Here is a 26,422-nt window from a genome sequence, read left to right on the forward strand (position 1 = left end):
AAATCATATTGTATCAAATCAAACTAAAAAAAAAAAAAAAAAGGAAATAAATATGTAACGATTCATAGATTGATTTTCAGAGAGAGAGAGAGAGAGAGAGAGAGAGAGAGAGAGAGAGACCTATTGAATGTCTATAAAAGTAACTTTTTTATGAGAGCATATTTTCATGAAATAAATCATGAAATCATTCAACGATAAAAGCTGTTTATTTAACTAAGCGGACGGGTTCACCCCAAGGAGAAAATTGACGCGGCGAGACCTCGTGGACATAGAGAAATGACACACACTCACTATTTATGTGTCTATGAAACATGATTTTTTTTCTGCAATTTAAATTGTAATATACAAAAAGGGTATTGAAAATTGAAACAAATATGGCGACACTACAAACTGTCAGGATCTTTATTTTTTTTTTCTTACTCTCTACTTAGTTCCTTACAATAGCATTCACTCTCGCTCTCTTTCTATTTCCCCTCCCCATGAGCGTTAAACGTTTAACGCAACCTTGTTGGAAGTCCCATTAGAAGTATAACTTCAAAATCATTGTTTCTCCTGTATTTCAGGAAGATAATTATGGCGAGAAAGTAGTGGTTTTCACCATTTGCGTGACCATATTCAAGCCCATTACGAGCGGACTTGGAACACTTACCTAGACCAGTGCTCAGTTGTTAACTACTTTGAAAACCGAGACGGTGATAATTGCACTCGTTAGCAGTTGTTGCATAAGTATGGTTACACGCTTGTACGACCTGACGCGAACTCCTGCGGTAACTAGAGACTTTTTAGTCTAAAAGAGATGCGGTAAAAATTCTTAAATTGTATAAAGTTTATCTTACGGCAAACTTTATTCCCTTTTTATATTACCGTTTTAATCATCTTCAGAACGTTACTTTTAACCTTCTCTGAATAAATTATAAATGTAAGAATGAAAAATATGTCTCCTCACGCATGATTATGTTGTTGGTTAAAAGAATATATTAACATAATATGAGAATATATTAACAGAATAATTAAATAATGCCTTAAATCATGTATTCCTTTGCTTAGAGCTGAAAACAGGTCCGGAAAGAATAGCGTAGTCAATTATTTGCGATTTTATTTATTAGGTAATATTTACAAATATTTACACTATTAATTAAAAAAACTATCTATACAAGTCTATCATTCCCACCAACAAAAGTAAAGAATTTGAAAGCAAACAGCCCGGCTCCCCACCTTGGAAAGGAATGAAATCTGCGTACGGTCTTGAATCCGGGAAAATTCTAGTCTGGTTCTTTCAGTGTCGATGATACACAAGTACCAATAAAATAAACAATAACAAGTTGGCTAATGATTAAGTCAAAATAGTCATTAAAACAACAACGTAGAGTAAACCTAACAGCAACAAGCAAAACCTACAAGCAGAAGGAGCTGCAGTACATCAACATAACCTATATTTGTTTGCTTGGTCAATCATACAAACAAACATAAAAAGGGCCTGTGCGAATACCAGTTTCTTTATTTGGAATGGAATTATAATATTAACAAAATATCCTCGAAAACGAATATCGAATCCGAACATGAAGAGTGGAGACAATATTTCTTTCAACTTTAATGTAATAAATCAAACGTAATTATAAATTTAAGACTTGTACTTGTACACTTTAATAATTAAAACACGTTAAAGTCTTAAACATAACCATAAAAGAAGTAGGCTTTAGAATTTTTAGAGGTTTTTCACAGTTGTTAAAAACTTATTATTCACTTGTCTTGTTTTCCTATATTTTCGTTACTTTACCGTAAAGTTCGTGGCTTATAGAAATCGAATCTTAAGGCTATGGTTCACGATTTTTTCAAATCAGTGTGTGAAACTATCAAAATTTGAGCGAAAATGATTTAAGGTATAGAGATATAAAACTGCACATCTTAAAGAGGAAAGTCTAACCTATTTTATACTATATCGTTGGACGCAATACAATTTAAAAAAATGTTTGAAATAATATCATTTTATAAATTAAGTTCTTTCAGTATTAACGAGTATCTTCGTGCAATTAATGTAAACAAAAAGTGTGTTTAATTTCTAACATATCGTCAATAATTTCACCACCGACCTGTCTAGTTGAACTTGTAATTACTTTGATAGTTTATTTTAAATTAAATTTTTAATATGTGACATGAAAATTTAGTAAAAACATTTTTTTAAGACTTTTTATGTATATATTTGGATTGTTGTGTATCTGACCTAAGGAATAATGTCATCTTTGGTGTGTCAACATTTTAAATCAGAATAGACACGCTAAATAAGCGAAAACAAACGCGTGCTAGTATTAGTTTACTACAAGGTTAAAGGACAGTTTTCAGTAGCGCCAACAGAGTGCAGTTCCGTGCTCGCTAGCCGCGTGGCTCCGTGACGCGATTTTTTATTCATTATGTTTAAATAATGTGCTTCATAACTTTCGTATTTTCCTATAGTAATTTCTAATAGTCTTTATGGTTCGTAATAATCAAGATGTGAAATAATCTAAACTAATAAATTATTTTCATTTAACAAATTTAACGTATGGCAAAACCGTAGTTTTTTTTTTAAATATTAGCTTACGCGGTAGTAATGCTAATATATATTCAATCACGTAAATATGAACACAATTTATTCTCAATTTCTTGAAACTGTTATTGTTGCTTGGTATTTTAAGTGTAAGCTATTATCATCTCAGCAAAAGTACATATACATATTTCATTTTGTTAAATGTTACTTATATAACTCACAATGTTTCAATATTTTACATTGAATTCTGACGATGAGTAAATATTGTGTACCTGCTGTAGGCATATTCACTGCTGAAAGTTGAAAGAGAGGATAAAGACATCTTGTTCACAGGGGCGTAGGAACCGGGGGGGACAGGGAGGACGTGTCCCCCTGAACGTTTTGGGTGGAGGGGACTGTCCCCCCCCCCCCCCAACTTTCTAGACCGTGATATTTTTATTTTATAATATTATTCTGCCCAACTTTATTTGTAATTTCTTCACTCTCAAATTTAGCTTAAGGAAACAATAATAATTCTAACATCGATGTATCCAATGGTTGGATACAAAAACTGCTTAAAAAGCGCTATTTTGGACTTAGAAAAACAAAATTTTCCGGTGGAGGACCCCCGTCTTAGTAAGAGGGGAATCGGTTTACATGACATCAAAATCATTTGTCCCCCCCAACTTTATGAACACAGCTACGCCAATGCTTGTTCATCATCGTAACAATATGATAGCACAATGAGCTTTCATGACAGGCGGAAGGGATGGTGGTATGATTCTTTACTTTCAGCCAATGGTTGATTAAAGCAAGGAATAAATAACGTAAACGTTTGGGTTTTAGTCAAACTGCGAATGCACAGAGAATACGATGATAAGCACACATATATCTCAAGTCAGTTTAGAAATTCTTGAAAACACATTAGTGTCGTGCTTGCGCACAAATTCACTAAGAGTTTCTGAGAACTAGATACATACTGTCTTGATAACGAAATCGTCCATTGTATTTTACAACAAAAATATTGACAAATTTTGACAATAATAGTATAATTTAGCTCTGGAGTTATCTGCGCTAAAGTAATGCGTCACATCACAACTTCAAGTTTTAAACGTTGAAATATAACAAATATAAATTATTAGGTATACCTACATCTAAAACGTAAATTCGTTTATATAAATAATGAAGTGTACATTTCATGTACCAGTATGTTAAACTCTTTAAGAGAAATATATAGTTTTAATTGAAATTATCTTAAAACTAATATTCCACACAGAAAAACTATTAAAATATTCGTATTTGTATATATTTTTGACTTTTCGATACGAAAAAAATTTTTAACGAATTTGTTTCATCTACACATGCTTCCTATTTCTGTTATTATAAAAACATTACGATTATGTTCCAATTGAATTCGAGATTACTTTTCATAGTTTGTGAATGAAATTTTTATCATTTCTCCCATTGCCGTTTCCCAATTTTCAGATGCAAATATACATAGCCGACAAATAACAATAACTATCAATAGATAATGATACAAATGCTATTGAATTTTGATGGAATAGTGATATTAATTTAAAATTCATCAGGAAGAGTTTTGTTTTGAATGTATGCACATGCTGTTTGTACGAGACAGTGCTCAGAGGGAAGCATTCCACTCCGCTGCTGAGTCGCTCACGTGGCTTGTTGCTTGGTCTCCGTGCTGAGTAAGGGCTTGCGCCAAGCGAAGGTCGAGGGGAGAGAGGAAGACCAGGTACAATTGGCAACACTGTCACTAGAAAAAGTCTGGATCCAGCCAGGGGGTGCGCTGAGGGAGAGGGGGGGGGGGAGGCTTTTAAACACGCGTCTGTCCCAGAGATTGGAGAGATGTACACACGTCGCCTGAAAAAAAAAAAAAAAAAAAAAAAAACCTTGCAACTGTCTGCTTCCTACGGCCGAAACCAGTCTAGATACAGACCAGCAGAGTGGTGGGGAGATGTAGGGCTGGCGCGTCCATACAGGCGAACTAGGCAACCGCCTAGGGCGCCAAGTAGCTGGGGGCGGCGCAGCACGACACCTAACAGCTCATATCATATGTTTTAACGATTATTGAAACTAGATGAAAATTGATTTTTGTAACACTTTGGAATGTTTATATTGATATAAGTAATTATTTAAAGTCCACGGTGACCTGTTAATGATTTGTAATAAGTAAAAAAGTAAAAAAAAAAATCACAAGCCTGCTTACATTTGATTGTTGACAAAATCTTAGGCTTACGTGATGTATTTTGAGGAAAGGAAAAAAATTTTTTGGGGTGTCCGGCGGAAGGGTGGGGGGGGGGGGGGGCTTTAATGGTTTTTCGCCTAGGGCGCCAATTTACTTTGCACCGGCCCTGGAGAGATGTAGAGTTCGACGCCCTCCTGCCATAATGTATTAACGAAACTGAGATTTGTGTGAGGCAATTTTCGATCAGGTGGAAAAAGGGCCGCGTAACGCAACTCCCAGCCGGCCGTGACCCGCCAGGCGCACGCCGACACGGCATCGGCCGCCGTGATTGACGACGGCAATTAGGCCGCGCGCGGGGTCAGCTAATTAATCACCGTGGGAGCGATCAACCGCGGTAATGGACGGTCGCCGGAGACACTCGGAAGCTTGCGACGTCAAACAAGTCGTCTCTGCTGGCCAAGTTGAACACCCGCCAGCGATATGCGCAGTTAATTTTTGCTTACACTGCAACATCATCTATACTATGTTATCATAAAGAAGTAAACTCTAGTACTACTAGAACGTTTTCAAAAATTGTTTCAATATTCTATTACAGATGCACATAGGTTTTTTTTTATTTTAAATTTATGTTTCCGTAAGAAAGGTTTGTGAATAAAATCGGAGAAAAACGACCACGGCAACGTCCATTTGTGTTTCTCCAGCCCCAGGCGTGTAACACAGTTATGCAGCCAGGCTGTCCAATGACAGCAGGCCAAAAGGACATCCAGACGAACAGCGATATGAAATCTAGATAGTCTAATGGATCATCAATGGGTCGAGCACTTCACATTAATTCAGATATCAGTTTTTTTTAACGATTCTTGAAAGAAAACATGCTGTGTTAAATATCTCACAATCTATCCATATTTAAAATTAAATCAGATATATTGGAAAACTATTATTTGCGTCATTTCGCCGATAGTAATTAAAACTTTACATTTTTAGATATTCTACTTCAGTTTGTCTGATGGCCGTAAAGCCAATGCCAAATATAAAGATTAAAATCACACACTTCGCTGTTAAAAGTTAATGTACAAACTGAAAGCCATAAATTATATGTTGCTGGTAAAAACCAAGTACACAAGTAAAAACTATACAAGTAGGATTTTTATTACAAACAAATATTTTGACACTAATAGATAGGTATTGTTTAAAGTTCAGAATGTTGGTAGGATTCAAAAATAAGAGGAAAGGCGGTTGACGCTACTATACCTTGCATAGTTTATAAACCCGGCCTTAACGTATTGTTGACATTCAAGTCATTAGAGAAGGATGCGGGATCGATAAGATAAGAGCGACAGAAAGCATCGTCGAAGAAAAAGGGAGCACACAGGAAAAAAATCTATATGGTCATGGACTTGTTAGATATCCTAGTTTGAACTAGCTAAGGGGCTAACCCAGAACGCATTGATTTGAAGGGGGAAAAAGTGGGGTAGGAGTGTTACGACCATCCAACCACCGCGGCCCTCTAAACAAATATTGTAGTTGTGAACACAAGTGAAGTCGAGGGACAAGCATCTCAACAGAAAATATAAATGTCTTAATATAGTTAAGAGGAGTCAGAAAATTTCGCGATTTCGGAGACGGTCGGATTGTGGAAAATTTTCAACCTCACGCAATGACGACAGATTAGTCCCGTGTAATGCCTTTTATCTCGTTTACATTGTGATATCGCAGAGTTTCCAAAACAGGGATAAGCCTAACCTCTTCACAATACAGCATCGCGAAAAGGAGACAAGAGAAAATGTTTATTTCCGAGACATTTTCAACGTGCACCAGACAAATACGACAGCACGGAAACTGCTTCATGTGCCTTTTAAGTAGTCGAAAAGGATAGAAAAAGGTTGTAAGTTCAAAGATGCGTACACCTCAAGTATTTTTTAAAACCTCCTTTGTATGCCCGTGCGAATAATCCACGACGATCAATCTGTGTTCAAAAATAACAGCACACAAACACATTTAAAAAAGAAATCCTTAGACACGTCATTTGGGACCTGGCGGCGCTGCGGCTTTTCGGAAAGGGGCTCGCTGCCAAACACGCGGAAGGCTGATCCAATGAGTCCCACAACCAAAACACACGCGCATGCGCGCTCAGTCTGAGAGCTCTCTTCCCCCCATCCCCCTCCATCCCTCCACCACACAAAGTGATTTAAACAAGTCACGAGCAAGCACGCCCTCAGACTCCGGGAAAAAAAAACCTGGCACCGTGCCCAGCCTTCTAACCTCGCAAGGGTCCACTCATCCCGCTAACCTCGCGACCATCGCTGGCCGACAGACGGCTTCCTGAAGGGTATAAACCCAAAAGTCTGGATCTCAAACAATTTGTCCCCTCTCCCCCCCTCCCCCCCCCCCACACACACACACACACACGCCACGCAAGCAGACCCACCTACATACAGAATGATCGGAAAAAGTGAGGCATAAATTTAATGGTTGGCTGATAATGAAAAAAAAATAATACTTTTTTTTTTTTGTTGAGGAACATACATGCCCGGAAAAGCAAAGCTGCAAAGTTACAGGAAACGAACAGTGGCGCGCCAATTTGAATTTCGGCGAATCACGGCATCACTCCAGGCTGAGATGACGCGCGATAGCAACGCGGTGACATAGCCGCCGACGAGTTAGGTTACATACGTTTATAGTTGGCCAACAGCACAAATATGTGTGCGTGTTCCATGATAACCATTGATAAATGTATTAACTATCCTTAAAAAATCAAAAAAATAAAGTTTCAGTTGTAAAGGAATACAAGAGCACCATTTACACTGTAACAATAATTTTAAAGCACGCGATATATTCGAGAATTTTATCTTGAACGGAGGGTTGCGTAAATTTAAACCGAGTGAAAGTGACTTAAATTCGCTGTTGGTACTATGAGCTAACGGCGCGTTAACACCTCTTTGCAGGTGTATTACTTGTATTTTTAAATAATTTTGATTCAAATTCAGAGGCTTCTCAAACTCAATTCACGACAACGACAAATCAATGATTAAAGATGTTCGAACTATTTTCACAAGTTTATATGTTTCCTCAAAAAATTCTAAAAAAAAAAAAAAATAGAAGTTGGATGGAGAGAAGGTGTCAATAATTTTCTTAAGACAATAAACTAACCATATGAATGTAACTTTGTTACTTTTAACTCTCTAATTAAAAATATATATATTTTTTGGTAATGCAAATATTTAGAATCAAGCATTTTATCAAAATAGAGTGAATAAGCATTTCTTAGTCTAAGATTTCAGGCTGTATTCGTAGAGGATGAAAATAATAACATAATTTAGGTCATAAAAGAAATCGCATACTATAAATGTTTATTGGAGGTGTTAATTTTTTTTAATTTAGGCTCACGACGGTAGGTTTCTAGTGTTTGTCAATTAATTTTCAAGAAAAACCTCAGATTTTAAAACTAGAAGTCAGGAATCCATAAATATTCAATTTCATTACAATCTGTTTATACGTAAAGGATAATTAACTCAAAAAGATTCCCACTTAAACTGCCACGATTGCAAACTGCTTTAAATAAGGACATAAATTAAAACATTTAAAAAAAATGAATATTCGGTGAAGGTAGAGCTTTCTAAATGTCTGCAAGTGAATGCCTGACGGAACTTCCACTAAGTGAGTAACCGGTTACCACCTACTTATCAGACCCGCGGATCAAAGGCGATGTTCCAACAAGACACGTTCATGAATCGGCGAGGCCGTTTGTCACAATCGTGAGAAAACCTGCAGCCCATTAAAGGTTTTTTGCGAGTCGCAAAAACGTGTGTTTGCGCGCGCGCGCGCATCGCGACAAACCCGCGTCAATAAATCTCCATCGCTGCGTTCACGATCTCGAGATTAAGTCAAATACATACATCATCGGCGCGGCGCGGGACTAACGTGTTTCTCGCCTCGCGCCCGGATAGCAGTGAAGTTTAGCTCGACAGCCAGGGATCGATCTCACACGCCTACTAGATTTGATTTATTATTATTTTATTTAGTTTTTTTAGTTTTTCCGTCATTTCCCTTTATTTTTACGGGATGTTTCTAAAAAATTATAATTCGATACGGCCCTTGCATTTTTTCTGCCACGTAGGTATATTTTCAACAGATATTCACTTAGTTTAATATCATGGGTGTAAAACGGCGCGCCAGTCTTCGTAATTATTATCACCTGCGCGAATTGTTTACACCCATGATATTAATCCGACAATCGACGAAGCTGCTCTGGCAACGAATTCTTGCGGCAGGTGCGGAAACTACGTGTGATTCGCGTCAATAATGTAGTTGAAAACACACAATTATTGGAGAACATACTTAATCGCGTTCGGCATTGTTTGAAAGAATTCTACGTTAAAGTTCGTATTCCGAGTTTCGTATTATAAGCGCATTTGCGACACGAGAACACGTGAATTTGCTCGTTACAGAGGTTAGATGTTACACATATCTATGGCGAGTACTGAAAGACTCACTCAGATTATCTTCGGTAAAAAAAAATGGCTACATAAATTTATTTACAGACTAGTTCAGCTGTGCCGTAAAACGCAACAAGTAGCCCCAAGAAGCAGAAAAGCCTCCTCGAAAACGTGCTTCAAATTAGCTTTTACCAGGATAGCAAAACTTGGAACGAAAATAAAAAAACACATCTGCCCAAGTTGTCTTCCGGGTTTCACGACCGCCGACCTATCACGCAACCGGCGCGGCGCCAACAAGCATCGCCCTCTGCGTCGGAACAGCAGCGACGGCTCCCCACTCACTCGCTCACTCGCTCACTCGCTCACTCGCTCACTCGCTCACTCGCTCACTCGCTCACTCACTCGCTCGCTCACTCACTCACTCACTAACTCACTCCCTTCTGACAGTTTCTCCGAGCGTTCCCCGGTTTTTTCTTTCAGTCTGAAATTCATCCCCCCCCCCCCCCCCCCGGTCTCATCAGCCGATAGGCATATTTACAATACACATCGTTACCAAAACACATTTCAACAAACACACACACACAACATTCAAAATCCTGCATATAAAAATAAATCGTTTGTGCGTTCGTCTTCTATGCGTTCTGCGCATCGTTCATCCGATTGGGTTGAAAAATTTGCACACTTGACCTTCCAAACACGACAAAAGGTCACTGTTTACGTGGGATTGCGAAAAACCACGGCCCTCCCCTCTCCCCCCGCAATTGCCTGTTCCAACCCCCTTAAAACATAGCTTTGACACTACTTGATGAAATTTTGGTCACTTTGCATCCAAAAACGAAAAAAAAAAAAAATACTGTATATAATTGACGGGTCACTGTCTACCTGATATAAAAAAAAAACAATTCCCCTCTCCCATCCCCTAAAACAGAATGTTCGTACTTTTTGATGAAATTTAGCACACACTGCATCGAAATTAACGGATAAATTACTGGCAACTGAATTTTTAAAAAATAATAATAGGGAATGCCATAAAACCACCCCATTCCCTTTCTTACCCTTTAAAAATTTGCACATATGACATTCAAAATAATAAAATATCTGATTTTCATAAAAAAAAAAAGTTTACTGAATACATTACCCCATCCTCCTTCCCCACCCATTTAAGGAGAATATTTCACTCGTTGACATTTTTCACACTTTATGTTAAAAATTAAAATTAAAAAACTTTTAAACCTACCCTTTTTCCTCGCTACTTAAAGATTAGAAAGAACTACCTCCATTCCACTTTTTTACTCCTTAAAGCAGATCTATGGCTCTTCTGGATGAAATTTTGAACAGTTTATTTACAAAAAAAAAGGGGGAATTAATCGTCAACATCCAATTTAAGAAACAGAAGTTCACTGAAAACACGATATTGCAAAAAAATAACCCCCCCCCCCTTTTTCCCTTTCATACATCTTAAAGCATTATTTTGGCCCTCCTAGATAAAATTTTTCACACTTGATTTGAAAAATAAAGGACACTACTATCTACATCTGATTTTAACAAACAGTTAATTCAATACATGACATTTTGATACACTACTTTCTTTCCGCTCTACCCCCCATCAGCTTTTACTACCCCCTGAATCATAATTTGGGCAACTCTTGATGAAATCTTGCACACTTGACGTTCAAATTAAGAAGAAAATTACTGACTACATCTGATTTAGAAGGGAAAAAAATCCTCTTCGCCCCGTGTTCAGCCCGCCGGTTCACCTAGACTATAAACTGTTTTCCAGCATAATACACCGTTTATGGTTTTATAACTTCCATAAAAAATATGAAACTAACCTTTGAAATGATACATTATTTATTGTGATCAGGAGAAAGTGTATTTACAGTAATATCAAGTTGCGTCCCTAACCTTTAGTTAATTATAAAGGTTGGACTTGTAAACTTTATATAAAAAGATGGAGGAACTAAATTAATGTGTCATATTTTATAATTTCACTTCAGTGTACATGTCTATTTCTCTATGAACCATAAGTCAATAATTTTGTAGGTATATCTTTTTAATGTAAAACTTATTTGCTCAAGGAATGAGATATTTTGTTTAACCAATAATGATTGTATTTTAAAAATTTCATGTTTAATATTATATGACTAACAGTTTGTAAAACAATCTGGTATTGGTCGAAGACGGTAGAATTAAAACTATTGCTGGAAAATAAAAGTTTGTTTGGAATTTGAAGTGAGAAAACGAAAATGGGAATTGATATAGGAACTTTCGTAGAAGCAAGACGTGAAATTACATTACTGAAGAAATTGGAATTAAGACATTTTGAATACTTTGAAAAATAGTATGAAATAATACAAGAAATTGATAATATTGATAATTTGGACAAATTTATTGACCTGAAGAGGAATTACGATTTATACGAAGATTATAAGAAACATTGAGGCGTTCCCAGGATGAAGAATATGAATCACAGCTACGAAGATTGGAAGAAATATTGAGGCGTTCCCAGGACGAAGACGAACAACGAGAGGCGTTTCCAGGACGAAGACTTGGAATCAACGAGAGGCGTTCCCAGGACGAAGACGAGGAATTGCTAAGAAGCGTTCCCAGGACGAAGTCGTAGAAAGGCGGAGAGGCATTTCCAGGACGAAGACACGGAACAGCGTAGAGGCGTTTGAAGGATGAAGATGCGGAATATTCGTTGCTGAGTTCCCGTATAACGAAGACAGAAACCGTAATGCATAGTTCTATCACACTGAACTACTCCTACAGGTCGGTCATATATTTATAAAGGAATCTAGTAAAACTTACTAGCTTTGTAAAACTAACACACCGGAAAAGTTAAAATCACGTAAAATCAGTTTAAATACCCCTTTTTCCAATACCAGAATGCTTAAGTGTATGACAACTTGAGTTAATGTTTAAATGTTGTATGTCATCTAATCTGACGAACTAGCGAATTTTACCACGACATACCCAGCTCTACCTGCTGAATAGTCAGGATAATAAAAAAAAAATTCATTTTGTATAGTAAACATTCACTGATTGAAGACTTGCAATAAAACAGGTTCAATGAGGTTGATGCTATTTTACTGGTATGAAACAAATTATGAATATCAGTTGGTAGTAATTGAATGTCACTGAAAATTGATAACTGTTATTTTCCGATCACGATACGTATATTGTGTCATTCATATCCAAGTCTACGTATTAACACACTTTTATTGTTTACTTATAATTACAACTTCTTAGAAGTTGTTGGCGCCCACAAATTAATATAAAATGATTCGTTCTTTTGCTTTTATTCTATAAATCCATTAGAATGAGTCTAAGTACACTCGAGTTATTCGAAGTCAAATCGATTTATACTAAGCAATAAATGTTTTGACCAAGAAGACCCGTTTAGAATGTTAGAAAAAAAACCAGATATGGATGATAGCGGCACAAGAATTTATTATTAAAATACATTCGGTTCAAAGACACTACATGGTATGAAAAAAAAATTATACTGTTCTGTAACCAAGATATTGTTAATTTCCCTGTGTTACCCAGGTTTTAAGAAACAATTCTAATTCAATTTTTTTCTCTCCAGATTTTCCGTGTCTGCGGGAACCCAGAGCAACGTCAGTGGCTCTTGGAGGCCAGTAGCGGATCCAGAGGGGGGGGGGGGCTAAGGGGCTCAAGGCCCCCCCCCCCCCCCCAAAAAAAGCATCTGGGTCCACTATTGTTTTCGTGTTTGCCTTGATAAAGCCTAGCCTCAGCTGGGTCAAGCCCCTCCCAAACCAAAATCCTGGATCCCCCACTGTTGGAGGCTGAAGTTCCTGAAAGACACTAACTTCATTATTCTTGCTCTACACGCACATACGCATGAGTCTCAATACGAGACAATGTCTACCTGTGCATATATTTTATATACGACTACATTAGATATAAACCTGAACACGAATAAAAATATTTTATCTCCATTACATAAACTTATATTGAAACCAAGCCTCTCCTCCCCTTCCATTTCAAGTTATTCACAATAACAAATTAGTTTCTAACCAAACTCAAAACTTCTACTGAATCATGATTATATACAATTTTAAAATTTTATGGTGGAATATTTTACTTTTACTTAAGGAAAAATTAAACACGTAAGGATGCCACAAATGCATTTGTGCAAAAGAAATTATCGTCGCAATAAAATTACTAAACTTTGGAAATAGCCAATTTGCAATTGCGTTTCATATATTGTTAAAACAAGAACAAGAACAATTCTCTGAAATAGCTGTATACTATCAATGTTTGAAGGAAAAAAGTAATTAAATTAGTTGAAAAGGTAATTTTTGCCGGTTTGAACATAAATTAAAACCAAACTGGGTTACAGGGGTTATTTGGACCACAGTGAATTAGGTTCAGAGTAAGTGGTTTCCAGTCCTTGTGACCTTGTGTTTGAAAACAATCCTAGATAGTCGTTTGGCAGTTTGATGATTCAGTATAAGCTTTTACAACTAGGTGAAAATTACTATAAAAAGAGATAGAAACAACAAATATCTAAGCAGATATGGCTCTTAAATGAGCTGCGAAAAAAAAAGTGCTGATATAATGCAGGTGACGAAGTAAATGAGTACTCAAAAGCCTACATTTAAAAAAAAATGTCATTACTCGGTCGACATGGCAAGTTCATGAATTTTTTTTAATGATATTTCTTTTCTCGAAATTCCATTTAAATAAATTTAGCACGACAGGCCCTCTTTCGTACGTTGTTTGGGAAGTTTTTTTTTACTAGATACATACTAAATTCTATTTGTGAGCTGTTAATCATCACGCAAATGATGATGATTATGAACACTTGCAAACCTTTTCACCGATATTAAATTACACGCAGCAAATATCTTATTGCAAAATATGTGACCAAACAAGAGATGCAAAGTGCTATCGTGATAAATTTACAGAAATTGCCTTAAATAATAGAAATGACAAGGAAAAAACAATGCCATGTGAGAACGAGAACAAAGTTGTAACTGATAGTATAAACTTCAGACCCTCTTCATATAACACCTCAAAACATTCACTAATGCGGGAAGAAAAAATCGTTATCAACACATTCACCTGGAAAATTGTTGTATGAATACATTGTTGGAAATGAAACAAAAACCTGTTAACTGCGTCAATAATAAAATGTCCGGTAAATACATGTACATTTGTATACGTCTTTCCCTGATCCCCTAAAAATAACAAAGAAAATTATTCAAAAATAGTCTTAAAAGAAACGAAAAAGGGTCCAAATTCGAACAGGGCAACTGCCCGTTATGGCTTTAATTGGGAGGTGGCGGTTAGGTGAAGAAAAATTGCAATTAACGAAATAAACCTTTTTTAAAAATTAACTTTGTAAATATGTCATTACAAAGTAGGAATTTCAAAAATTTTCCCTTGATTCAGCATGCTTCAAGTGAATCATAATCACGGTTACATTGCGTTCACAACTGCTGTGAACTAAATTTGTCAAAATTTATTTCATCGAACAGCGAGAGGACGATGTAGGTACACTCCGTTCAAGACTCCGTGCGTGAGACTTTTCGGACAAGCATTGCAGTTAACATCCAGACACTGATAGCTACATTGCTGAATATTTAAATAAACAAAAAAAACATATAGCAACATACTAGCTAATTGCTAGTTTATCACTAACTAGCTTGGAACTTTCTTGGTGTGTACATAACTGGTAATTTTCTGGAGTAGTGACTTTTGGAGGAAAAAGTATAAATAAATAATTTTTTTTCTTCAGTTTTTCTAGCTACTTTCCAGGTTCTGTAAATGTTCCTTGATTTCACTAGTTTTTCTATTGTATTTTTTTTTCTGCACGTAAACGTGGACGTTTCGCTAGTCAAAGCTTAGTTATGTTAGGTCTTATCAGCGACATTTGAAAATTTAAAAATCCAGGAATTCAAAAACGCCTTTTGCAGGATAATAAATGAACAATAATATATGTTAAAAACAAAAGAAATCCCGATATATTTAAATTGTGACCACATAGGTTAAATAGATAAGGAAAAAAATTCAAAAAATGTGTTTTACCGACAACTTAATAATCAATCCATGACTCATGTTATAGCACGAGATATATTTATTAACTTAAATACAATCGTATTCTGTTAATTTATAGGCTTTATAAATAATATAAATAATGATAATATAACGGAAATGAAAATTTAGTTTCCCGTCCGACGCAAGGTAGGTATACATGGATATAATCGAAGTTATGGTAAATTTATTACGTATGATTTTTATATAGAAAAACAGCACGGCCTTAATCTATGTCCATCAAGCAAAACAGACGAAGTCTTGGAGTTGTGCTGCTGCTGTTGTTGACTTAAAAGCTATAATATAATATTTTTATTTTAAGAGTGTTTTCATGTTAATTTTTCTGCAAAACCAAATTTTGCGTTCATTAACACCCACCTTATAACAACTTTGGAACAGTATGAATTAACACAATAAAATAAAGACTAAATTAATCCTGTATAAATTTAATGTCAATAACATTAGCAGTTTTTGAATACAGACCGCAATAACAGAAAAAAAATAAATTAACGTTAGATTTGGTTTAGGTATCTAACGTGCTTACAGGAACAATGTTTAATATATAATAGTTCGGAAATAACACACAGACTTATATGTTATTAATATGTATAGATTATTTGTCCAATTTATAATAATATTCAGATGTCGAAAGCGGGATGTTATTTACCGTACCTGTAAAAATAAGTCTCACCCTATCTTTGAGTTAAGCGTCGCAGAATTCTTCCACCGCCGTAATTGTAAAAAAAAAAAAAAAAAAAAAAAAAAAAAAATGGAAGAAGACGACCGCTCAGGGCAGGAACGAGTGATAAAATACCGTCCACCAACTGGAGAGCTTCTATTTACGGCGGAGAGAGGAATATTTACCCGCGATAACCGCTCGTCACATAGCAACGCGGCTAGTGCAAACTCGTCACTTCTCGCCATTGACTCTGCAAATACCGGCGGAGCCGACGCGAACCGACGACAGTTACGGCCCAACGGGATGGCCGCGAACACACAGTTTGCGATATAACACACTGTAGAATCGAAAACAAAATCTATCAAGATTTATGAAAATCTACGAAGTACTATGTGAAAATCGATGAAGTACTATGGTGTAGATAGAGTAAAGAAGATTCCAGTTGTTGCAATTTTAGGATTGAAGAATAAAAACTACGTTTGGTAATAAAATATTGTATAATATTGTCCGATGAATGAAGAATCATACTACCTGAAACATTTGGAGTAGTACACAGGAAAAGATGGAACGTACAAGATTGCAGTTACTGTAGCTCGACGATCGAAGATCAAGGATAAAGAAGATTATGTTGCGAAATAGAAAACTAAACAAGCTTAATACAATATGAATAAGGTCTAAATAGGAATTGGAAAACTCGGAGCACTCTTAAGATGGAGCATAGAGGATTCCAGTTGCTGTAATTTTAAAATTAAGAATAAATATTTAGGAGAATGTTACCTACCCTCTGATAAGGAGAACGAAGGAGTTAGGAATAGAATACAGCTCGTGGAGTATTATGATGAAGAATAAAGGAAGGTGTTACGACATTGTAAGCGCAAGTGGATCCCTCAGAGAAGGGGCTTTTTGATTCCAGGGGGGCCCAGACGCCCCTGGGATCTACAAATGATTTGAAGAATTAAGGGTAAATAAGAAAAAATAACATTGACTGTTGCAGTTGAAGTACGCAGAGGAATAACGGAAATGGATAATACGCTTGCTACAGAACGATAGCAGTTATGATCACGGTCATACAGACAGGTCTGGCAATTCTCATCCTTTGCCTTGGCGTGTCTCGTCGGCTCAGTAACGCTCGCGGAGGCCTACGAACTAACGGCGCTAGTAGTACGTGTCCCCTTCATTAACAATGGATTAAATGGGAGTTTCATATAAAAATAGGTATATTAAATTTAAAAATAAAACTGTTTCGTTTTAAACCTCAGGTTTAGGGTTTTTAATTTATTTGGAAGCTTTGTAGGATTTGAATTCATAGCAATAAATTGTAACTTTGCCTGAATTGTCAGTTAAAGTTTTAATCTAACAAAGATACCTACTGTGTAACCGATATTTTTTCTTCATTTGTTAAGTGATTGGCGTGGTGTATGCAGTGGTAACATGGATGGGCTGATAATTTCTGGGCTCGAGTTCGAAAACCCGCTACGATATTTTTTTCTTCACATTTTCATTTTAATATTTCTCCACCAGGCGCGCGCGGCACGTCTCACGTTGCGGAGGCCACGTGATGTCAGCCAGCTCTGCACCTGCGCGCGCCGCGGCCCTGCTTACGTTCATAACAATACGTTACATGTTTCAATTTTTCAATAAAATAATACGTTTTTAACACAAATTAAATACATTTGGGTCCTTAGACACGTAGAACGAAAACAATTACTTTTAAACAAATAAAATTGAAATTGATTTCTATTTTATCGGGCGAGGGCTTCAGAAGATTTCATACAGATTTTATCAGCTCTCTATACCTCGATTTTTATAAATATCAGTATGATGTCAGTATGTTATCATTTATTCTTACGTCATTTTTTAATCACAACAGATGTCAAAATTACGTAAAAATTCATTACCAAGCTATGACTTACCAGTGATGTCAGACCTAGGTCATGTGTTCACTGGGCAATGCACAGCATACACAAATTAAACTTTTCACGCGGTCAATTTAACTTCTCTTACTGCTGCTACTACAGCATGTCGATGACGCGACCTCATTAGATTTTACCCATCCAAAAAGAGTCCACCACGCGCATGATACAGTCGAGTATATACAATGGATTAGTGTGTGTATATATGATTATAGGCCTACATGTCTCGGTGGAGCGCGTCTCTGCGAGTGCCCCCCCCCCCCCCCCCCCCCCCGCCGCCGCTGCCACCGCCGCTGCCACCGCCACCGCCGCCGCCGCCGCCGCCGCCACCGCCGCCTCCAGTCGTCGCGGTACTCGAGGCTCTGCTTCGTGCCGCCGTCAAAGGCTTGCTGCGTTTTCACGTCGTTACTTGTCCACCTACGGAACGTTCTCCGAACGTCCCAATGCACGAGAGAGCTCAGTAAAATTTGTGATAATCGCTAAAAAAAAAAAAAAAAAAAAAAAAAAAAATATTGCGGGAGGACTCAAAAGGGTTGCGTAAAACCTTGTATACACTGGCGCAGTATGTCATATCTAGGGACAAAGATGTATATGGTTTTTTTTAAAGTAAATTTCGTTTTTAAAACAGGATATTTCGGTGTTTTTATTTTTATACATTGGCTTTATACATAAAAATAGGGTATTATTCAACTAACACGAAACTTAAATATTTCTTAGTACTTCTTTTTTCACCAAAATATTCTCATTCTAAGGCAGGCCGCACACCAGACGCGTCAAGTCACGGAAGAGTCAAGACAAGCTGTCTGAAACGTGACGCAAGGAAAGGAACGCAATGCAAATATATGGAATTACAGAAATCGTCGCACACCGGGATGAAGCATGACGCTGACGTCAGCTTCATGTTTCAGACACACTTGAAGAGACACTGCTGGGTCCTATTCCTTGCGTCGTGCTTCAGACATAGAAGCGATTTGGAAGGCAAATGAGGTAAAGATGAGCGAAGAAGAAGTAATTAAACTTGTGCAGGCGGTGGAAAAATTTCCAGTTATATATGAATTTTCAATGGCAGGTCACTCTAATAAGGATGAATTGGACAAAGCTTGGCGAGAAATTTCTACAGAAATTGGTTTCAATGGTGAGTAATTTCATTCATTTGTTTAATTATAAATAAAACCTTGTAAGAATGACAGCCCATGCAAACAATGAATATTGAAGTTAATTTTCTATACATAAATAAATAAAATTGCATTTATGATCAAAATAAACTAAATATTTTTTGCTAAACCAGGTTTGAGATGAAAAGTGTACATTGTTGAGACAGCTATAATAGTTAATAACATCGTAACTATTTATAAATATACGTATATGCAACTATTATCTATGTTTTTAATTTATGTAAAAAAATTTACTCCATGTTTTAATTTGATTTCTCTTGCAGTGAACGTTTGTAAAGAAAAATGGAGGAACTGCCGAAACTGCTGGGCCAGACGCCTGAGACAAACAGAAGCTAGTGGTTCCGCTTCAAAACCTAAAAAGCCATATTATTTGTCGGAGTATCTGTCGTTCCTGACACCTTTCACGAAGTCAAGAAGGTTAGTATGTGCAAAGAAACCTGTGACCTTTTAAATAATAATACACTGTTCGAAATTACTGTTAATTAACGGATAATTTTACGGAAATGTTCCTTTAATTCATGGTGTCCTACTTTTGCAATCCATTAAAATGAAATGTTGTTCCATTAGTAGTTATACATAAATAAACCCGCGTAAAAACAATTAAGTATGCGAACATTCAACTTTGTGCATCTGCATTCTAAAGAAGTCTCAAAAATATGCGATTTTCCATAAGTGGAACTAGTTGCCTTCTGTAAATTAACGGACACTTCTAGATATATTTTGACCATCTATTTTCCGTCAAGAAACTGAAATTATCATTAAACAGTGTATATCTTCCTTGCTGATTTAATTTAATTCTTTTTATGTGATTGCAGGCAGTCGGGTAATTTGGCAAGCGCATTCGACAATGGCCAGCCATTCTCCCAGTCTGAAGATGAATGTGATGCGAATGACAGAAGTAGTGATGCTAGTGTTATGTCGCCACCAGAGCAGAGTACCGCTCAGAAGAAGAGCAAAAGAACAGATAAACAAAATCCTATAGGCAGTGCATTTGTTTCATATTTAGAGGCAAGGAAAAAGCGATGTGAAGCAGAGACAGAACATCCGGATTTGCTTTTTCTGAAAAGTCTTTTACCCGATATTTCAAAATTGTCACCATCTCAGAAAAGCCACTTTAAAATAAGTGTTTAGCAAAAGTTCACAACATGCTCTATGAGTCGCCAGCAAGTGAGCAGAATAACACTGTAAATTATCAACCAGGCCAATCAGCATCCTCTTTTCAGTTCATTGATTATGATCAGTCTCGCTCTGCTTCTAATGGCTCTCCAATAATGCCTCCTTCAACCAATGGAATCTTTGGCAGGTCTTTTAACTTTCAATAATAAATCAAAATTTATTTTTATACTGTAATGTGAACTGATTATGTGTATCAGCAATGTTAAAATGAAAATTCGGATTCTAAACATTTACTACAAATTTTGTTAATACTATTTCTACATATATTTCTAGCACAGTTCCTGAATGAATAAAAAAACATTAAGATCACTATAAATGTGTACAAACTTTGTTTACAATTTCGCTGTTATTGTCTTTTCACTATTGATATACATTATCAATTAACAATTTGGAAACAATAAAAATTAATGAACAGGTTTCAGATGATTATGTACACTATTGTTGGATACACCTTCAACGACATAGCCTACCAGTAATGTAATACAATGACATCATTGCAAATGATTATTAATTTCAACAGAAGGAATACTTGTTTTGCCATGGAAGAGCAACATTCGGTTTGAGAAAATATGCACACAAACGATTTCTCAATCCTACAGCTTCAGTAGTTGCTCTTGTACAGCACGGTTTTAAATAATACGAATTATTAAAAGAACTGTCGTGTACACTGCAATTGTTATCGTTCCCTACACTGGGTTCAGTTACTTTTCCTTCCTTTAATTTGATAAAATTATGTAGGACACAAGCAGATTGTACAATGTGGTCTGGTCTACCGTGTCTGGTTTGCAAGCTATTGTTGTTCTAAGAACTCTAAATTTGGAAGCTACCATACCGAATGCACACTCTATACTCTTTCTTGCCCTGCTAAGTCTATAATTAAATATTCTTTTTTTCGTTTGTAAGTTCTTTTCTTGGATATGGCCTCATAAAATGTTTTTGCAATGGGAAAGCTTCATCGGCAACGAAAAAAATGGGAATGGCTCAGTTCCAGCGTCATCTGCAGGTAACTTTGTGGGCTCCAGAATGTTTAGCTGATCATTTCTTAAATTTCAACCAAGTGCAGATGTGCGCAAAACACCGCCATCACTGTTTCTTCCATATTCACCTACATCTACATAGATAAAATGACCATCCACGTCGGCTAACGCTAACAAAACAATGGAAAAATATCCTTTGTAGTTATAAAAAGAAGAGCCACTTTTACTAGGACACAATACGAACGTGTTTTCCGTCAAGAGAACCTATACAGTTAGGTATATTCCAAAGTTCCAAATACCTATCAGAAACACATTTCCACATATATTCTGTTGGCACTGGCATAAATTCAGGCTGAAACGCAGACCATATTGCAGGGCCAACATCCTGCACAATACTTCCGATTGTAGTTTCGCCTCTTTTAAATTGGAAACTCAAATTCCTGAAGCTGCTGCCAGTTGCAAGTTACCTGAGAACAAATGATATTCTTATTTTAAACGAATTTGATGTTACATGAGTACATTCAGAAGTAAACTAAGGAAGTATTTTTAATTTCGTAGCCTTATTGTGAATTTTTACTACCTATTTATTTTTGCCTCCAAATAAAAATTAAATAATAACACGGTTATTACAGACAGAGCAATTAACTGCTTACTCAGTCCCGAGTAGTACATACATAAATAGATATTTACCTCAAAGTGATAAGTAACTTCTCATCTGCTGATATAGCCTTTCTGCAATTAGTGTCTCGTTTCCTTACATAAGGCAATACACGCTGAAGAAGTTCTCGATATGTATCAGGACACATCCGATAAAAACTTTTAAAATTGGTGGGATCATCCAACAATTCGCGAGCTAAGACATATGCCCCATTTTGTGCTCATGATAAGTTATAATCATGTACCCATTTTCTTTTTCTCTTCCTGAAATCCCGCCACATATACATCAAAATATCGTCTTCACTCGATGAAGTCATCTCGCCAACTACAGAGACTCCCGCGTGTTGCAGACACAATGTTGCACCGGTGTGCGGACGCTTGTCTGAATCACGACGCAAGACAAATTTTTCCATGTCTTGAAGCTGTCTTGAAGCTGTCTTGACGCGTCCGGTGTGCGGCCTGCCTAACTGACACGTGAAGCACTGATTCAAGAAAATCATTTGTAATAATCAAGTCTAAAACAGAGCTACTACGAAAAATTAAAATATATTGGACAAAGTACTATTAATCTATTCCAAAAGATTTAGTTAATTCTTTTGTGGCAAAATTCGTTACAGATAAATTACAATCAGTGGCTAAAAGATAAAATTTGACTAATTTGAGTAAAGTTTTGTCAAACTGCAGATGGATTTGATGTTTATAGTTACATTTCGGGGTTAAATGGCTTTGTGATGTTTCGGTTTTATCGCAAAACACCACACAATCTTGTCCCTAGTGACGTGGTAAGGTAGAGCGGAGCATGAAAGTGCACGTGCACACACTATATACTGCACGACCGCGTGCTCTGTGCAAGCCGCCTCGTGCCTTTGTGCGCGCGCGGTGAAGCCGACGCCCTGTCGGCGCGTGTTCCCGTCGAGCAGCGCCGGCAGGGTTCGCCGCACGGAGACTTTTTCGACAAGGACTATCTCGCACAAAGAAAGAATTACATCAAACAAGTCAGAGATTGGCCTTGGAATATTTACAATTTGGTGGTACCAAAATACTGAACATTTGAGTTTCCCATAGAACCTTTTATGAAAGAAAAGTTTTAACGCGTGAATTTTGACACCCTCGCAAAAAAAAAAATCCTCCCACCCCCATTTACGCTTGGTTCGCAGTCACGTCCAAGGCCGTGCAAATCCCGGAATTTTAAGTAGTCATCCAATAATTGCCAATGAAAGTGCAGCGGTTCCGAAAACATCGACCCTGAATTCGACGTGTCGGGCCAACTTCCAAAATATCGACCACGCTCTAACACGTGGATAGGTCGACATCGACTCGCGTCCCGCTACCCGAAGGCGCGGCCGAACAACACGCCCCTCGAGCACAGGTCGAGAGGTCGAAGTGTGCTGTAGGAGGTCGCGGCGAGGGAGCGAGCGCACGACATCGCCGCGGGAAAAAGGGCGGCGCGCGACAGAGTCTTATCAGCTTCCTGCCAGGGCCCTTGCGGCACTTCCTGCCGGGCACAAAGGCCGCTGCGAGGTACACCGCATTCCAGCTGATCTGAGCTCTTTGAAGTCGTCGTCTCTCACACCACGACCGCCCTTGGATGCACACACAGCCACTGCAGGTACCTACAGCGTTATCAAGCCAAGTTATTAACGATAAAAAAAAATTAAAGACGGTCAAATTAGCTAGAATTCAACAAGAGTTCGTTTACGGTTCACTGGACATTCCTCATGCTGGACTCACAATGGTACCCATACATGCGTTTTTTAACCACTCGATAACTAAATTTTAAAAAAATTGAAACTTGCCATTACATACGCAATACATTTACGACAGCCATATGTGGAACTGTTGGACCTTTTTGACGTGACGTCTAATAAATCGATGAACGCCGGCTGCACGCACAAAAAAGTGTCCCGTTACGCACATTGTCCCGTTTCGCTGTGTCCCGTTACGCTCATTTTATATTGCTCTTTGCTAACCTGAACCTCCTAGCATTGCGACCGAGTCCGTGGCGTAATTCTGTTTTCATGCATTTCAATGTAACATTTTCATTGCTCTTTGCTAACTCGTTCCTCCTGTCATTGCTGCAGAGTCCGTGGCGCAAATATATTAGTTTTGACTGCATTTTGGTGTTGGGTAAGCCATTTTCCTTCACATCATCCTTGAAACACTCCCATTAGTTTCCTACTTTTCCTATCATCGTCCTATCCTTAACAAAAATAACACAGATTGGAAGAAGTTAAATAGCAAACATGTATAAAAGTTATAGTTAAAATAATCTCTTCGTTAAAGTAATAAACATATTTGAATTAATGAGTGCAAATAAAATTAAATTTATTAATTAAATTGTAGATTTCATTTCACTCCTTCTTTGTAGCCATACAAAATAGTGATAATTCAATAAAAATGATTCAATTTTACTCATGAAAGTACGCAATCATTTCATCAATGTTTTGTTATGACGTCACGTTAAACTATCGTCCGTAAACCGACTTTACAGACAACCAATTTTTTAAAAAAAATTCAAATCTAATATTTGCCCGGAAAATTATTGTTCGTTCAATTTCACAAAACAATTCATTTAAGTATTAATAATTATATTACCCCTGCACCAGTTTAACCAACATTCAATAGCAAAATTGCCACGTTTATTTTAGTAACATCGCGCTGGCGGTGGGAAATAGAATAACTTTATAATCGGAAAGTGTGTTGCGCTGACGTCATAGGTTTAATGAACGTGATTGAACATTTAATATTTTATTCGCGTCGCATCCATCGCGCTATTTGAATTTTGCATCAAAGTGCTCTTAATGTTATTCCCTTGACTACTTGCATGTAAGCCTATAAACATGCTTTCCGTATGTACGTACTGCTTATAATTCACAGTGGAAGGAACAGACAAAAACAAGTGTACACAGCCCTGAACAAAATCCACAACTTAATTGGGGCGAAGCAACTAAACGTATTTAGCAGTGACAGGTCTTTTATTGTTTTAACTTCACGGCTTCATCCATGCGACGAAGTTAACATGAACTGCCTGAACAAACAGATTCATTTAGTCAAAACTGACCTTGGCCACGCTAAACTGCGTCCACTTGACTCATTTAGGCACCGCAGCAGCCTTTCAGCTCGGGGTGTATTATATGTGACGCCCACCACCGAGGGCACTTGAAAGATACTTTCTTAGTGCTAAAATATTTAATTTAAGCATTAACTATTAATATATTTACTGAAAATATTTTTTTGGGAGCAAACAAATATTTCCAAAATAACTATAACCTAACTGGATTCATAAAAATTCCAAAAGTGGAATGAATGTAGTTAAAAATTTCACTCCTATTCGTTAACTGTTGTTTTTTTTAACAGACTTCAAAAGAAAATGAGAAGGTTCTCAATTCTTCTGTATATATGTTTATATGTTCGGGCATAACTTATTTGTTTACGAACTGATTTTAATGATTCTTTTAAGCGTTGGGTTCAATATAGCTCCAAGGTAGTCCCATTTTAATTTCATTATTATTAGACCTCGTGCTTCGAAGATACACCAAGGAACTCTTCAAGATAAAATATGAAATGTATAGTGATTTATGTATTGTTCAGTTTATGACAATCACAAAACAAGATAGGTACCTAACTATGTTCAAGGATGTTCTGGACAGGACTGGACTTGGCTTGGACTACGAAGGTTAACGACAAACAGCACGAATGTGTAGATTGTGTTATTATGGATATTAAGTCAATACTGTAGGTACCTTACTACAGAACTAAGAAGAAACACATCGGAACTCTTTAGCAAAAAAATAACAGTATAAATAAGGTGAATTGATTTATTGTGTGTTAACTATGCAATTTTTAATATATATTGTAAGTAAAAAGGATATTTTGATAGCATGTAATGTCAAAGGACGAAGTTAGACTTCACAATTTTATCATTTCTGATAATGCTCTTCAGTCGTGTGGCCTACGCAATAATTTATTTCATTTTAAATCAGATAATGCTATTTCCTCCAAGGTTTTCACACGACTGAGAGCTACATACATCTGACCTTTAGCAAAATTTAGGTTTCCTAGGTCTATTAACAGCATTATCAAGCGTAGTGCCCTGTAACTTAGAATCAAAGGTAACTTTCGGCGCTCGACGTCTCAGTATCCTTTAGTCGCCTAAAATTTGCAACAATAATTATCGCAACCAAGCCATCTTCATCTTTCATTCTGCTTCCAATCGTATCACCATAAAATTTCATTATACACATTCAGGTAATTCGACTTCTCCAATTTGGTCTCTCCGAAGAGCAGGACACTATAATTTCTTGACAATCCTTATTGCTCCATTTACAAGCCGGCCTGAGACCTATATATTTCACCTTAACATGGCCCGGAATTCTTCATCTAACTTCAGCATTGATAATAGACCTCCGCAGTTATTGACTTTTTTTTTTTGGAAAGACAACGTTTGGTGGCGTCTTTCACATAAGTGGTTATTTCACGAGACTCATCTACAGTGTTTATGGTGTAAACTCTGCATGTTTTCGCATTTGTTGCTGTTACTTGTTTCACAGTGGGATAAATTCTAACTGCAACTCCATCAGAAAACTTCCCTATTAAAGATATTCTGCGACGTACACATAGCAGTGGCATCTGAT

The 26,422-nt window shown here is 36.9% G+C and overlaps 1 protein-coding gene across 2 annotated transcripts in view; it reads right to left on the bottom strand.

Moving 5' to 3' along the window:
- LOC134531744 (5'-AMP-activated protein kinase subunit gamma-2) overlaps positions 1 to 26,422 on the bottom strand; it is an 810,162-nt gene that overhangs the window by 736,309 nt on the left and 47,431 nt on the right. The gene's annotated exons all lie outside the window — the stretch shown is intronic.

The sequence above is a fragment of the Bacillus rossius genome, chromosome 5, assembly GCF_032445375.1.
Source record: "Bacillus rossius redtenbacheri isolate Brsri chromosome 5, Brsri_v3, whole genome shotgun sequence".
Classification (NCBI taxonomy): Eukaryota; Metazoa; Arthropoda; class Insecta; order Phasmatodea; family Bacillidae; genus Bacillus; species Bacillus rossius.